Source organism: Neoarius graeffei, chromosome 18 (assembly GCF_027579695.1).
Source record: "Neoarius graeffei isolate fNeoGra1 chromosome 18, fNeoGra1.pri, whole genome shotgun sequence".
NCBI lineage: Eukaryota > Metazoa > Chordata > Actinopteri > Siluriformes > Ariidae > Neoarius > Neoarius graeffei.
The window spans coordinates 24,858,411-24,864,410 of NC_083586.1; the positions used below are offsets into that span (position 1 = coordinate 24,858,411).

Consider the following 6,000-nt stretch of genomic DNA (forward strand, 5'->3'; position numbering starts at 1 on the left):
CTTTCCCGCAAATTTGACCAATCGTTGGCGTCGTCTTGAGGTGACGTCGACAAACTACCTTCCGCCTTACTTCCAGTGTTGCCAGATTGGGCGGTTTCCCGCCTAGTTGGGGGGTTTCAAGTGCATTTTGGCGGGTTTTGAACATATTTTGGGCTGGAAAACGTTAGCAGTATCTGGCAACACTGCTTACTTCCGTGTTTCCGTTCAAGAGAAGCAGCCTGTGCGAGTCAGTGTTTATGTAGGCTTAAATTCTGTTACTGAAAGTGTGTTATATTTACAGTGAAGGACTGTGTGCACTTTACATTATTTTTTTACTTAATACAAGAAATTAATGGATGCCAACATTTTTGCCAAAATGGTATTTTATTTTCCATTGTTTAGGCAGCTTCAGCATCATACTGTGAGATTCTGTTCAAATTGTTTTTTTTCTTCTATGAAGCCTGAGCCATTTATTTTATTAGTTTATAATTATTGTTTAATTTAGTCTTCAGGAGAGACTGCCTGCACACAGTACTAGTATTAATAGTGTTTTTTTCTTACATGAAAGCTGAGGCATTTATATTATATTTTAAGGTAACTTCATGTTGTGCTGTGAGGTTCTCTGCACTTTAACTTTTGAACCAACAGGTGCATTTGGATAAGTAAAGCCTATTTTTCTGCATTTTTGTAGTCCTGGTAATCTTTTATATTGGTAACGTTGTTTATAGGACCATTTCTCAGTGTCTTTGTTTTTTAATCAATAGTTTTTCAGTAATAACTTAATATTTAACATATCACTCAATTTTAATCACAAAAAGAGAAAATCGTAACAATTTCTCGCAACTTTCACTTCCTCCCACAATGTAATCGCAACAAAAACCTAAAAAACACTGCAACTTTCATCACAATTTTTTGGAAACCCCCGCAACATCAGACATTTTAGCCCGCAACAATCACAAAAAAGGCCCGCGGAATCCTGGAGGGACTGCTATTACTTGACTTCATGGTCTCAATATCGAAAATCTTGCACAAATATGCAACTTCCAACATAATTATCTGGATATTCAACAGATTTCAGCATCGGATGAATTTGTTTTGACCGCCGCCATATTGTATACATCGGACCCGTTCGCGTATTTACGCCGCCCCGTTTGTAGCGTCCCAAGCGAGTAAAACCTGATCCAAGTCTTTCGCTAGGTGGTGTCTTACAGTCTATGTACGAATATTCGAAAGAGACAAGAAAACATGGATAAGAAAAAAAAGAAAAATACATCTATTTTGTCATTCTTCGGCAGAGAGTACATTCACCTGAAAAAAACTGATACCCCTGATACCCAAGGTAATTAGTCATACTAGATTTACAACAACTACTGCAACATCAACCACTACTACTACCACTGGCGACTACTACTACTACTATAGACCTACACCAAACTGAAAACAAGTTAATAAAATAAATTATAATTTACAAGGAGATAATATAGATGTGATATATAGTGGCCTGTGATTGAATTCCAAAATATTGCCACTGATTAAACAATATCTCAATATATTTGGTTGAAGCATTGATTTTTGTCATCTACATTGCTTCATATGGCTTCTAATACTAAAAAAAAAAAACTGAATTGAGAAGAAAAAAAACAGCCCCTGGGCTGCCCCAGCTGTTCATTGGGCTCGCTTCGCTCACTAGGTTCGCTTCAACTGAAGGATAATCACTGGGCCCCCCATTGTAGAAATGGGCCCCTGTTTTTTCCCAGGAGGGGCCCTGTGGGCCCCTTGACCTGCAAAACAATCTGAGTCTCTGTTCATGTAGTCTCAGGGAGTTTTTCCTTGCCACTGTCGCCTCAAGCTTGCTCATTAGGGATACATTTATTAATTAATATGTTTAAAATCTGTATTTTTCTGTAAAGCTGGTTTGCGACAATGTCTGCTGTTAAAAGCATTATACAAATCAAGTCAATTTATTGGACAAAAAACTGCACTGAAAACACAACCTCCTTGGCAGAGGTAATAACAATGCTTTCCACTTTCCTACTCCACATAAACTAAGCTAAAGCATGATCAGTTATGACACGATTAGGATGACCATCAGTGAACAACCTACACGTCTTGGAGGTGTAACTTATTTTGTAAACAGAAGACAGCGTGGTGGATGAAAATCAGCAGCAAGCAGACCAATATCCTGGAAGATGCATCAAAGCGGTGAAGATACAATTCACTTCTGGCCACAACTTTAAGAATAAAACCAGAGCAAAAACAGGATGCAGAGATTTGAGAGTTGGGCCTTTAGCCTGGAGTTGAAGTAACAGGTTTCGTTGCTGCCAGAGCCAATTGTTAGACAGAGTTCTTTCTCTCCAGGGATCAGAGGCTTATGGTGATGATACACGGGGCAACTTTTTGGGCAATGTTGCCGAGCAAAGTTGCTGGCAACGGGCAACTAGGTGAGACACAGGGCAACTTTTCAGGGCAACAACAGTTAGCAACGGCAGTTTACAGTTAGCTAAAAAAAAAAAATCGATGTCTTAATTTTTGCTGTGACCATTTAATCAAGCTGTCTGTTGTTTTTTAGAGCTTTGGTGAGGTAAATTCCTCCATATAGAATATTAAAATAACAACTTACCGGCGTAAAAACAGATGAGGAGTCTCTCCATCTCTTCACTCGACACTGAGCGGCCGCCATATTTGTTTGAAATTTCTGATCCGAACCTCACCGGAGGTCACATGACTCGATACTCGCGTTCTGATTGGCTTATCTCAAAAAGTTGCCAGAGATTATCAAAACCATTCAGAAAGAAGCAATGTTGCCCAGTCTCAATAGAAAAGAGTCAAAACGCAATTGCCCAGCAACATTGCTCGGCAACATTGCCCAAAAAGTTGCCCCGTGTATCATCACCATTAGGGTAGTATCTCACTGGGCTGCGACAACTTGCGAACGCCATTCGCGAGAGAGTTTCAAAAGTGTCTTGAAACATTCGTGGGGCTTCTCAATTTCCTCGCATGAGTCGCAAAGTGTCGCTCCTTCGTCGCTGAAATTTTGAACATGTTAAAAAAAATTCACGCGACAAAATTTCTCTCAAAACAGCCGCAAACGCGTCGCAAAGCCGTCGCGAACCCTTCTCGAGTCTGTTTCCGTGAGGCTTCCTCTACTTCCCTGCCTGCCGAGGGAAAGCCGGGCTGCGACAGCCTGCGACTAGTTGGAGACACAACAATTGCGGTAAAATATGCAAATATCAATTCAGCGTGATTCCAAGTGAAAATTGTCGCCAATTCGCATATTTTATCACAATTGTTGTGTCTCCAACTAGTCGCAGCCCAGTGAGATACTGGCTTTAGAGCTCAAAACCATAGGATTCTTCCAGTAACAAGATCTCCCGGTTCGGAAAACCATACCTAAAATAGTCTGCTATGATTTCATCTATTTTCAATTTGTAAAGCTTTCTGGTTAACATACTGCAGAGGGGGTGACGCTATCTGATTGGCTAAAAAAAAAAAAAATACGAGAAACAAGTCTGCAAGAAATCAAGTCGGGATTTCGAGAAATATAGCCGCGATTGAGAAGTTGAAATTCCGAGAAATTAAGTTGGAATTGAGCGCAATAAAGTCGGAATTGCGAGGAAGTCGCAATTTAGCAAAATTCTTAATGCAATAGAAATGAACTTGAAGTGAAGAATATTTAAATACTTTCAATATAGTATAAATAAACAAGTTAGCCCAACTACAAATCTCTCCTTAGTGGATAGTGCACTACATCGTGTGTACATTAAAAAAAAATTGATTCATTAATTATTAAAATGACACTGTATAAGAATAGCATAATAATAAATGCATAACGCTATAAAATGCAAGAATTTATTTCCATTGTGGTCCAAGAGGAGTTACATGATCAACATGGGAACAAAAGTTAGAGTATACAATAGCAAGTAGGGTTGAAAATTATATAGTCTAGTTATTAAAAAAAAATGTAAGTAAATGATTAATGAAGGCTGAAGACTCCTGAGAGCAATAACTATTGAATAAAAATCCTTTAACCTAAGACTTAAACTGGGGTTTGTACCTGAGGTTCTGTATATGACTAGTAAGGCTATTCCATAACAAGATGCTGATGTAACAAAAAGATTTACCATGGCATGTTTCATTTGGCAAATAAAATTGCATTATTCCATACTGAATGTAGTTCACTTAAACAGTGAAGTGGAGATGCATTTGGGATTCCACCACACAGCTTCAGTTTAACTTACCTCAGGGTTTTAAATCCTCAGAGCCAGACACAATAACGTGCTTTTATTTTTAGAAATCGAGGGGCTAAAGCTGTTCAGGCGAGCAGCGGCTTTTTCTTCTCCAATGTTTTCTGTCGGTTGGAGAAGCAGCTATTGGACGCGTTACCGCCACCACCTGAATTGGAGTAGAGTTTCAGGGTGAAGGACGCCTATCTCAACCTAACCCTATCCCTCACACACTTCCATCCATCCATCCATTATCTGTAGATGCTTATCCTGTCCTACAGGGTCTCAGGCAAGCTGGAGCCTATCCCAGCTGACTATGGGTGAGAGGCAGGGTACACCCTGGACAAGTCGCCAGATCATCGCAGGGCTGACACATAGACACACAACCATTCACACTCACATTCACACCTACGGTCTAACCTGCATGTCTTTGGACTGTGGGGGAAACCAGAGGAAACCCATGCAGACACGGGGAGAGCATGCAAACTCCACACAGAAAGGCCCTCGTTGGCCGCTGGGCTCGAACCCAGGACCTTCTTGCTGTGAGGCGACAGTGATAACCACTACACCACCGTGCCGCCCACACTTCTACTAATAACAATTAAAATGTCATTTTAAAAAGTGTAATGTTACATGCTTTTACACATTTGGTTGTTCTGAACACTTCTGTGCTGGTTTTTGCTGCTAGAGGCTAAAATTATTTGGGGCTGGTTTGCTTCCAGTGGAACTGGTGCATAGCACAAAGTGGGCAGATTAATAAAGAAGGCTCTTCTGAGAGGGGCGGCACAGTGGTGTAGTGGTTATCACTGTCGCCTCAGAGCAAGAAGGTCCTGGGTTCGAGCCCAGCGGCTGGCGAGGGCCTTTCTGTGTGGAGTTTGCATGTTCTCCCCGTGTCTGTGTGGGTTTCCTCCAGGTGCTCCGTTTTCCCTCACAGTCCAAAGACATGTAGATTAGGTTAATTGGTGACTCTAAATTGACCATACGTGTGAATGTGAGTGTGAATGGTTGTTTGTCTATGTGGCGACTTGTCCAGGGTGTATCCCACCTCTCACCCATAGTCAGCTGGGATAGGCTCCAGCTTGCCTGCGACCCTGTAGAACAGGATAAGTGGCTACAGATAATGGATGGATGGGTTCTTCTGAGGCACATGAAGCCAGCTGACTGCATCTATTTCAACTGCTGCTTATGCAGCATAACACACCTGCTATCTACCCACTTCTAAATGTACAAGCTCACAGACATTTGACTAGGGTCACTTGTGATTGACACCCCTCCCTTCCTGATTTTTGGCAACATCAAGATTTGAACTCACAATCTCCAGAAGAAAGGGTGAATGCTTTTCTGTTACACCAATTAGGAGCCCCTGTCCAATTAGACTTCTGTCAAACTCTTGTTGAGGTCTACAAAAAGTGTTTGTCCAAGGCAATATTTAATCAATTATTAGGTATGCTGTATGCATATTTATTACTCTGTAGGTATAATTTTAGGGCAGCATGGTGATTGGTGCTGTTACCTCACACCAAGAAGGTTCTGGGTTCGAGCCCAGTGGCCAACAGGGGGGCTTTTCTGTGTGGAGTTTGCATCTGCTCCCTGTGTCTGCGTTGGTTTCCTCTGGGTGCGCTGGTTTCCCCCACAGTCCAAAACATGCAATTAGGTGAATTGACAACTCTAAAGTGCCCATACTGTAGGTGTGAAAAAAGGAACTAACCACCCAACTGCTGCAATTCTGCCTAAGCCAACCAACCAAACATGGTTTACCTTAAGCCTGGATCAGGTTCATCAGTTGGTTTCAGGAAAC

At 41.5% G+C, this 6,000-nt stretch overlaps 1 protein-coding gene across 1 annotated transcript in view; it reads right to left on the bottom strand.

Moving 5' to 3' along the window:
- Window positions 1-4,327, bottom strand: part of LOC132866039 (zinc finger protein 883-like) — a 45,220-nt gene extending 40,893 nt beyond the window's left edge. The window contains exon 1 of the mRNA XM_060898597.1: window positions 4,218-4,327. The gene's annotated coding sequence lies outside the window, so the exon portion shown is untranslated. The remainder of the gene's footprint in view (window positions 1-4,217) is intronic.
- Window positions 4,328-6,000: the final 1,673 nt, after the last annotated feature.